Below are 11,683 nucleotides of genomic sequence, written 5' to 3' on the forward strand. Positions count from 1 at the left end.
AGTAAAGTGCACTATGTGTGCCCATGGCCTATAAATCAAATGCTACAGTGTCACCCACACCAGTAGCCTTTCAAATGTGTCTCAAAACTGCTGCTTCCATGTCTGTGTCCAAACTTTCCCTTTTCTTACATGTAAGTCATCGGTAATGTAGGCCCTAGTTACCCACATGGCAAACACAAAGAGATGATGGACGGAGCGCTGAAATGTTTCAGACACTAACCCCCAGTCACATATCTGTGTTGAATCCATCATCGTTCTTTAGCTCACTTCACCAGTTCAGACCCAACCATATGCAAATCAGTCTTGGCCCTGTGCCTCATGATAACAGCCCAGATCGAACTTCCAAGCCAGGTCTTCCCTGGACCAGAAACAAGCATCCTGATTGAACCCAGATCTGTGACTGGGCTTTGGTGTGTGAAAAGTTTCAGCGCTCCGTCCATCATCTCCTTGTGTGTGCTTTGTTCACCCTAAGTTGGCAGGGTATGCCCAGACGTGGTTCCCTTGCTTTGCCACTGGATTCAAGCTAGCCTGGCTGATGAGGGGTGTTACCCCGAAACCGGTCCGAGGATGCTTGTTGATGGCCTTATTTGTGACCACTCTCTGAAGCAAAGAGCAACCTTTGAAGTGTACAGGGGAAGCCTGCCTCTCTCCTCTCCAGTGAGTCCCACCACGCTTACAGGAATACAGCAATACACAAATCTGTCTGGGGGGATTACTCTACCTCCTCATGTTTCAACAAGCAGGCCTGGGTCTCCGAAAATGAAACCCATTGTCTGCCATGTATTGTGCCATTCATAGGCACACATACACTCAGTAAATGTATTTAATAAACACACACTGCACAGCACTGTATCCTTCCTGTAATGTACCAATCACAGGCACACATTCACCCATCACATATATTTACCATGCATGCACTGTACAGCACTTTACCCTTCATGTACTGTACCATTTACAGGCACACATACATCCAGCACAACCATTTACCATGCACACACTGCATAGCACTACATCCTTCATGTATTGCACCACTCACAGGCACACATACACCAAACACATATATCTACCATGCAGAGACTGCACAGTACTGCATTATCCCTATATTGTACCTTTACCAGGCACAAGTACTCCCAGCTCAGATGCACAACACCTGGGCTGTGCAGCACTTTACAACACTGTGATGGGGGCCAAGGGGTGAGTTAACCACACAGTGGTGGAAATTTGAATGAGTGAGCCTGTAAACCTCACTTCGGTGGCACAGGTAACAAGTAACCTGTTCACTCCTACTGATCATTACATGGTATGCTGCCACCACCACACTTGTGTTGCTTAACTGCTGGTAAAGGCAGTAGCCTTACACCACCATGAGGGTAGGACTTTGGGTGCCCCTCCCAGACTAGCAAGACCACAATCCGTGAGGCAGGGCTATATCATAGCACACACATTTGATCCATGCTTGCCTATGACAACAAAATCAGCATTAGGATTCCAGACATCAGTATAGTTGGGGCACACAGGGCAGGGGTACACACCCATCACCAAGCAAATGACTTTTATGTCCCAATATGGCCCAAACTGCAAGGTATGGTGACCCTTTGGTCTAATGGATCCACTGCAGAGACCAGTCTTTAATACCACTGTCAAAAGGTGGAGTCCCTGCAAGTTCACTCAGCCTATCATTCTTTTGAGGTCGATAAAATGTATTGCAACTGAGTTAGGTAACTATAAAAATATGGTAACTGTCAGTAACATGAAACTGCCCTAGTTTATGAATCTGCATTCTAAAAATATCCATATTATGTTTATGTTATTTTACAGCTATCAACTACTGTTGAGCAGAAAAGCTTGGTATTCCACTGAGCTGGGATAAATGAGTAATGTGCCTTGGGCTAAACAATCAAAAAAGTAAATAGTGAAAGGAAGGTAAAGAGACAGACAGCGGTGACTCAGAGAAAGACCTGGGGATATGTGAATAATAAAGTTTGAATCAGCATTCAGTTTGATAACTAGTCTGAAGTGCCAAATGCAATATTGTCTTGCGTGACATTAAAGGAGGAATAATAAATAGAGTTAAAAGGAAGTATGCAAAAACTACACTGCTGTGTAACATAGAACTCTTTGTAGAACACTGTTCTCAGGCTTTTTCTCACTGAAAGTAAGCCAACAGGCAAATGCAAAGAACAGAAAAAAAATCTTAACAGATTTATGTAATGGAAAAATATGCTGTGGAGAATATTTGTTTTTAATTTGATAAAAGGTGTATGACGACATCATGGCTGGAGAGAATAACAATATTCAGTGGGTTCTTATCAATATGAAATCAATAAACGTGCTTGCAAAAATTAATTGCCCACAGCGTAAAATGCCGAGCTTAAGAGAAATGTGTACAATTATATAAAATGATGAGCGACTGTTATGCCTGGTTAATGCACAAAAGCAGGGAGGAGAATGGAAATAATTAATTATAATGTATTGAAGTACAACCTGGCAAAGGAAGGAAAAAGATACTGAAAACCCTCAAGTGAGGGAGTGATACACTGAGGGAAAACACATAATTCTATGGGTCTAACCTAGAAAGGATGAAGCCCACAAGGTGATAAGTGTCGGCTTCGGGCTACTTCTCACCATGGTGACTAGCAATTTACACATGGCTGGATTCCTCTGGAGCTCTTTGAAAAGAGGACAAAAATGTGCCTGATTAGAGGAAAAGTCACAGGGGACCTAGATAAAGAAGAAAAATGTGTAGTGGACAGAGCAGAGAAACGTTTATTAGATCCTGCCTGACAGGTGATTGGCGCATGAAAGGGGCGTTAGTCAGGATGGAGCTAGTCTCCTAATTCCCTACCACTATCACTATCTTAAGGTAATTGTGTAGCATGGGCAGTCAAGTTGTGAAAGGGAGAAGGCCACACGTTGCCTGTTTAAGTTAGTCTGTTCTGGTCTTTTTGAATGACCTGTGACTAAATTCAATCTGCTTGGTTGAGGCCAATGTTAAACAAATACCAATATTTCGGTATGCCTGCAGGAAAGATTTATTTTCTGCGTGGTCACCTTGAATTGGGTAACTTTGCTGGACCCTATATTTGTTTGCTGGCTTTAGAATTCTGTGCTCTTTCCCTCTGCTAACCAGTAGTAAAGCGACTGTGATCCCCCTTGAAACATGGTTAAATTGCCTATTCCTAATTGGTATATTCAACTTGCCTATAAATTGCTAGTATATGATGTACAAAGTGTACCCAGGGTCTGGAAGTTAAGTGCCAATAGAAGACTGCAGCACCTTTCGTGCAATCCACTACAGTGGCAAAACAAGCATGATTTCAAGACTATCCTGTGTAGCCTGGGTGCTGTGTTGCAACCTGTTAAAAGAGTCCTTCTGACAGATAAATATCTTTCTTCCCTTTAAATATTAGTAAGCCAACCCTATGTATGCCTTGTGGCCCACAAGGTAGTGTGCATGGTATGTAGAACATTAATATTGTGATGTCAATACAGTGACAAGGCACAAACGTTATTTTGAGAGAGTGAGAGAAGCAGTACAGTTGCAATCTCCCGAGTATATATATTTTCACAAAGAGCAACTGCTGATATCTATTTCCAAAGGTTGTTCAACAGATTCCCGGATTCAATTTTTGAATTAGTCCCGATTAGTCATAGTAACAGATGTTATCCTGAGACATAACCAATCTAGGTGTTAGAGTATCCACAGATATTGGAGAAGACGCCTCACTCACTAATAGTGACATGCTTCATCATAGGCGTCTTTCCACACCCAGGTAAGATGGTACTACCTGGGCGGACTCAACCAAAATATGTTATCGGAGTTCATATATAAAAAAAATTCTGGTTATGCAGGGAACCAGTTTGGTAATAAAATTAAAAATACCTTCAGGTATACCCCAATGCTTTGCTTTATTCGTGGGGTACCTGGGGTATCAGATTTAAAAAAATTATGTTTTAATGGGGTTATTTTGAACTATTTGTTTCAAATGTACCCACTTTCGAATGCCAACATGTTTCGGCCCACACCGTGAGCCCTTTCGGGTCTGGGGCATTCTTCAGGGCTATACTATCTACTCTATGGTTTCACTGACTATTGTTTAATAATGTACTACATATAAACAATGACTAAAATGAGGCCTATTGCACTCACCTATTCTTTTGAATTCCAGTAGATTATCTGGAAAAAAAGGCAAATGTATACACATATTAATATTCTGTGTTGAACTCCACCATTAATGATATCTATGAATAGTTAGATTACTCTGATCTATACCAATATGTCAAGGGTTAGGTGTGATAAAGTGTCAACCCCTACATGGTATTTCAGTGTCTTATTACACCTGTGTCGCTATAATATAACTCAAATTTTAATTGCTGCTTCCAAACAGTCTTATCTAATCTCTGTAGTAGTTCCTTGCATCCAATTTTTTGTCAACGTGATTAGTTTTTTGTGGACACCCAACTGTCAACTATTAGATGAGGTATTCCGTGTAGTGTTTATAGGGTGGCATGCTCAGTGATGTTAAATTACACATCCCTTTCATCTATATGCTCCTGTTTTAGATGTTATCCCAGATGTTAAGTGGGAGATCCTTAGGTACACTCGCCTCACCTACTGGTTAGTGCTATATTGCACCATGCGGGTCTCGTGACTTATGGTGCCGTCTTGTAGTCACACACTGGCGAAAGAACATGAATATGAAGAAAAATAAAAATAAAAATCATAAAAACCCTAAACTAACCTCTTATCTTTACCAACCGATCATTTTTGGATTCAAAGTATAATTAGTATTTCTCTATGGTGTAGTAGAAGAGTCACACGAGTTAATCACTATGTGTTCTTTTCTTCTTTTGCAATGGTTCATATTTTTCCTTTATATCTGGTACACATGGTCAGCATTTGTTATGGATTACTATTGCTATTGTTCGAAACTCCAGATACACGGACACTCTACTCATCGTACTTATTTATTTCTGGCCTCCGGTGCCTACTTGATTCTTGCGGCACCCTTTTATTTTTATAGAGGAAAGGTCACATCACTGTGTTCATACACCCACTACACACCGTATCAGGTACATCTCAGTTGTTATACTAGTCCCGACAATGGATCTGGTCTCATTCTACTGCGCTCTCTCAGTTCTATATGGCAGTTCATACGAGTTTCCCCACTGCTCTATACATCCATATTCACTCGTATAAAACAGAGGGTTCAACTCTATTTTTTATGGATCGGACTGTGTTATGCGCTGAAGAGCTTACAGGCATTTGTTCGCTTTATTCTGCGCCACTCATACTACGTCCTTTTAACTCAACATGCGTCTTAATCACACCCCTTCTCTCTTTTTCTAGGCCACACAATCTGCCCCCACCCGGCTTACTTCGTCAAAGATCGGTCACCGTATCTCCACCTAGGTTATTCACTGCTCACCACCGTACAAACGTTATTTTCACTGTGGCCCTAAAAGCTATTTTCACTGTGTCTCCGATGTAGAAAACCAGAGTATAGAGAAAAATGCTAATACTGCATAACGGGAATAGGAGCAGCTAGAAAGAAATGAAACAGCTATTTTTAATTGTTATTAAAAATCCAATTCAATGGTGAAGTCGTTTTTTTAATACCTATCAAGGAAAATCGTTTTTAGAAAGTTACCATTTACCTGCCTAAAATGTCAGAAGGCTAATTAGCATAACCCTTTGCCAGCTGTCAGCCTATTCTCATACTTGAGTGGGCATGAAAAGGATGTGTAATTGCCCACTGGAGCAAACAATAAGCTGACCTGAATGGGCAGAGATGGCTCCTCTGAAATCCATAAAATATGCAGGGTGGGGGCTGTGTGCATCCCTTTTTAACCCACAGTGTTAAATCCATCTTGACAGGTCTAGTGAGTGGCATGTGACATTTGAGGCATACTTGAAAGGGAAAGACAGGATCCAAGACAATTGTCATTCTCCTGCCTAGTTGCTGAAGGACCCTGCTTTTGCTCTACCAGACGTCTGTCTCTGGGTTTGTTGTGGTTAGAATTCTTGCCTCCAACTGGATTTTAGTTTTAGATGTGGAAGGGCACTATGATTATCATAGTACACTCTTCACACTCACCCAGCTCTCAGACCCCAAGTTTAATGTGGCCAAAGATATTCACCATCTTGAAATGTTCCTAACACATGTCGTTTTGGGTCTGCTTGCAATAAGGCAAACAGTAGTCACTGCAAACATAGGTAGATGAGGGCCAGATAACTTTTACCTTATTGGTTAGGCAGTGGCTATGAGTCACTCCCACTCACTAGCTAGTGCCACCATAAATGTGGCATCACCAGGCACCTTCTTCGGGACACTTTCTGGAGTTGCAGAAGATCAGAAGTGGATCTAATCTGATGTCTGTGCCTTGAGAGGAGCCATGGAGTACTTGGCCTGCTCCCTCTTACACATAGGAGAAAGAAGTGGACTCCAAGGGTCAGTTGAATGACCTGTGTGGCACAGGGATACAACAAGCTGCAAGAGGCCTTCTCCTGGAAGTACTCTGTTCACCAGTAGCACCTGGGCCTGGATTGGGCCTTGCGTTGACCTCATAGGATAGGTTGGGACTTAAAAGACTAAGGGCCAAATTTGCATGTTGACAGAGAGGAAACTCTGTTACAGTCTTAATGGTATTCCCTCCCACCAACATAGTGGTCCAGCTGCCTGATTTAAATGCGTCTCCACCATGAAAAAACCCCTCCGACGGCCTGACAGAATAAGGGTTGTCAGAGGAAGATCTCTAATTCCACCCACCTAATTTAGATTTGTGGAATTAGCGATCAGTATTCACTGGGGGGTCACCGTCAGGAAAACCCTGGCAGTAAGGGGAAGCGAAAACTGTTAAACACTCTCCTTACCAAGGGATAGAGCTCTCATTGTGAGGGGCATCTTTGTTTGTTGTTTACAAAAAGAAAATCCACTTTGGTATTTTCTTATGGAAATTTAAAAGAACAGTTTTCTGCAGGGCTCCATCATGTTCTGCACCAAACAGCCAACAGCATTGACAGGAACCGCCTTGATGATGGTTTCTCTCAGTGCTTTAGAAATGACCACCGGGTTGGCGGTCATTTCTAAATTAGTTGGACAGGGGCCGCCCGCCTAAATATAAATCGGGGCCAAATTCAGAAGGGAAAATCTCTGAAAATGACAAACCTGGTTGGTTTCTCTTATAGGACTTTTGCCATTTTGGATTCTTGTTTTTCATTTTGGTTTTCTTACTGATTTGGTACTGCATAAATACTTTACAACATTTCCCTAAGTTAAGCCTGCCCTTTTCTGTGTCATAGCTACCAGGGGATTCAGCTCAGGCTAATTTAGTGAATTTTGCGGTTCACCCTGAGTAGTCCGTGAGGTGGGCAGTCGTCCATCCCAAATATTAATCCTATTTCTTATAATGCCCATCTGATTAACAACTCTTATTTTAGTATTGCCATATGATTAGGAACATTGGTCTACTGCACATGCGGGCCTGCCAAAGTAAGGAAATTGATTTAACGGCGCTAGAGGCCCAGAACAGTTTAGGATGTCCTTCCCCGCACTGGTACTTCTGGGGACCTTGCATATCACCTCCCAAATGCCGTACTCTCTGTCCATGGGATCTAAATGCCGTGGTGGCTAAATATCAGCCCCTCATGTAAAGGTAAATTACAGTTTTGTGTAAGTTTATGATTTTTTACCTATTCACAAAGGTATTTTACAAGTAGCATCTTTAAAACTCATGGCGAAGGCTCCGCACATAAAAAGATAGGACTGTCCTATCTTTTTATGTGCGGAGTCTCCACCATGAGTGCAAGTTTAGCTTTGTGAAACAGGCCCACTGTACCTTTCCTACAGGACTTTCAATCTTATGAATTTTTCCATAATGGGAGCATGCAGATGGGTAAAACGAATTCCACCAATATTACAGGAATCATCAATATTCAAATGGAAGAAAACACCCTTCAGAATGTGTGAGCACTGGAAGAGAGCTTGTTCCATTGGCATTACAGATGATGAATTTGGAGCGCATGTTTAACCATTTTTCTCACCAGACCACTTCCAATGAAAAATTAATCAGTGCCAGTAGTACAAGTAAAACTACTGTAATAATACAACCACACGCCTTCACTTAATAGTATAATAATTGGATTAAAAATACTGATTTTTAAAATGTCGTATGAAAGCAACATCATGGCCTTTACATAGCAAATGTATTTGTATTTCAAATTTATATTTTTTTAATTGATTGACCTATGTTATTGGACCCAGCACATATGTTTATTGTTATCATTGTGCCATTCACAATTGCTGTCTTAAAAATTAGGTGGCAGAAGGGTTAGTCATTTCCTTTTCTAGATGTGTAAGTGGAAATATAAAACCCTACTTATTTATATTCTTATTATCATGTCCTTGAATTCAACCTCTTAACCCTTCAAACGCTATCTAGCCCAAAAATATTGCCACAGCAAAACACATCCTCACACCTGAAAAAACACATCATTGTAAAACCTTTATCTAGATCTCATTACAGCATTCCTTTTTACTCCACCTCAGTCAACCACATTATAGTTTGATTCTCAACATACCCCAAGAAGTGTTCAATGTTAAAAAATTGTCCAATTCAAACATGCCAGTTCTAGGCCCTGTCTTCCTGCAACCTTTTTCAACAACATAACAAACCACCCCCTACAAAAGATATCCGACATTAAACATTGTAGCAGGCATAACAGCTTTTTCACTTCCTTCTTCACTCATTGAGCTGAAATAATACATTTATTCTGGCCAAATATATTATCTTTCAGTAAGTCATAGACCCAGTGGGGGCTGTAAAGTCTTCTGATTAGAGGGGCAGGAAAAAAATATATATATTTTTTTAAAGTACATAACTACAATTAAATATACAAAAGTAATAAATGGTACTTACATCGTTTTCCGGAGTCACGTCCACCTCGCTCCTGTCATCTTCTTCTTCTGACATCACGCTGGGCTTAACCAATCTTGGCATTGCATTAGAACAGTGCCAGGATTGGAGGGAGCGTGTAGTGTTTTCACCTAGCTTTGGAATACTTGGGCCATGATGTTCTGGCCTCAAGATTCTTCTTGGAATGTTTATATTTGAAAATGTACTTAATGGTGTGGGGAAGAGCTGACTAAGCTGACTGCTGCGCAGCACCTGTAATTTAATAAACCTAATCCTACCTCCTCACTCCGGAGTCAAGAGCCGTTACTACAAAAATACTTGGCGACGAGCTGTCTCAGGTGCTGCAGAACCCATGCGGATGAAGCATTAACCTAATTTGCGCATCGGCGTACGTTAGAGTTATCGGTGTATCTTTGAAAATATAAAGAAAGAACTCACCGATAGTAGAAAAAAGGGTGTCTTCACGTCTTAAGGTACAGAGTAATTTTTTTTTACGAAATCTGCAGCAGCGAACAAAGAGAGTTAAATCACGTCATGGAGGCCCGTCAAAATGTTTGTGAGGGTCGGCATTCTAGTGGTAATCGCACGCCATCTTGGTAGTACTCGCAACGCAAAACATTGTAAGCGTAATTGATTTCAAGTCGCGTGGCGTCTTACGTCGGCGCCATCTTGTGGTTGCATGCTATCCTGCTGAAGGTTGGCATTTCCTTCAGAAAAGTCCGTGCAACCGTGATGCGTAAAGAGTAAGAAAGACATCGTGGTCAATTTCTTTTACAAGCGTGACGGTAAACGGTGCCACGCACACCTTTTGGTTATGAACGCGTTTTCATGGTATTGAATATTTCACTTGCGCATCAAGGAACGGTGATGCGCACACCATTTTGACTGTTGGAAATATTAAAAAAAAAAAGTGGGTTATCTACACACGTCGAGTCTGGTATTCAAATTCAGCGTGAGGTTCAATGGTGACACGCACACCTTATCTTTCAAGGTACTTCCGTATCTATTTTTGTGTGAAAAGTCAAAGTATGGTTTTCATTGTCAACGCTTACGGTGATGTGCACACCTAGCACACTTTCACCTATATTTGTGATACTAAGGGCATAATTGAAAAAAAACTTATGTATGTTTTAAAAAAAATATATATATATGTATAGTTCATTAGTTTCTTATTCAGGTGGACTTCGCTTATAAGCATTTATGGTCAAAGGCATTTGTGATTTTTTTTATTATTATTATTATTATATTTTTTTTAATTAAAATGTCACAAACATTTTTGAAAATACTTACATGGATGTAAATGTTATATGCTATTCATGTTCACATTTGCTTTTACCTTAGGTTGAGTGATATTTGTAAAGTTTAGTTGAGGATGCAATCTGTTTCTCCCCCTCCACCCTTTCTAGAAACACCAGGGGATCCACCTATTTCTTGGAAAAATGGTATGACGCATTCATAACGTACATTGGTGCTATAGGTGGTTCGCGATACAGAGCTGAAAGGAAGAAGTGTCTTCTATTAAATGTTTTGGGGTTTGAAGGCAGAGACATCTTTAAACATCTTCCTCCCTTAGTTAGAACTGTTGATGAGGAAGAGATTGACGAGGTCCAAGAATGCGTTAAAAAATTAGAACTACGTTTCGGTTTACAATCCAGCCTTGTCGTTGAAAGACACAAGTTTTTTAAGAGGGAGCAAAAAATTGGTGAAAAAGTAGAAGATTTCATTTCTGCTTTGCGTATTCTTAGCGCAGAGTGTCAGTTTGAGGGATTTCAAGATCAATTGATAAGAGATCAATATATTTGCAAGTGTACTGACAAAAGCATCCAACAAAAATTACTCTCTTTAGGCAACCCTACGTTAGAAGAAGCGAAAAGCAATGAGCTTTCAAAATTTTCTGCGAAAGAACTTGATGAAAAATCTTCATCTTCCACCATCAAAGAAGAAGAACCCATCAATGCAGTGAGATCTAAGGACAATAAGAATAGTACCTTTGCTCGAAATGACAATAAGTTTTTTAAACAAACTAACATTTGCTTTAAATGTGGTAATTTTCCTCATTTTAAATCTGGGCGAGTTTGTCCCGCTAGAAATGTAATGTGTAGAGCGTGTGGTAGATTAGGTCACTTTGCTAAAGTGTGCCAAAATGTTAAGAGGGGTTTTTCGTCTTCTCAAGATGGAAAATTGAACAGTAGTTTTTCTTCTTCTTCTGCTTCTTCTGTTGCTAATGTTGCTTTGTCTGAATGTAAATCTGATGATTTGAAGAAAATTCAAGATGATTTGAGAGACATGGTTGTTGTGGTGGGAGATGTGATTCAAGATCCGAACCCACATTCTGAATGCGTGGATCCTTATGTGGATGTGGAGATTGGTGAGAAGAAAGTTTGTTTGTTAGTTGATTCAGGAGCAAGGATAACAATGTTAACGCAGGAACATTTTAGAGAAGTTTGGGGTTCTCATTCACTACTACCGCCAGACAGATCCCCTGTTTCTTATGAAGGGAGAACCATTGAATTAGCTGGATATTTTGAGGACTCTTTAGTTTTTAGGGGAAGGAAGATTTTTGGCAAAGTTTATGTAGCCATTAAAGGATTAAACATTCTCGGATGATTTCATCAGGGATTGTTCAAAATGGTGTTAAGACCTGGTACTAAGGATCAAGTTTCCATCCTTCGCTCTGACAATTTCACTGATATGTTAACCGAGCGCTTTCCCAATGTTTTTGGTGACGGTCTTGGTCGAGTTAAAGGGTTTACTCATACTATCAAGG

Source organism: Triturus cristatus, chromosome 2_2 (genome assembly GCF_964204655.1).
Source record: "Triturus cristatus chromosome 2_2, aTriCri1.1, whole genome shotgun sequence".
Classification (NCBI taxonomy): domain Eukaryota; kingdom Metazoa; phylum Chordata; class Amphibia; order Caudata; family Salamandridae; genus Triturus; species Triturus cristatus.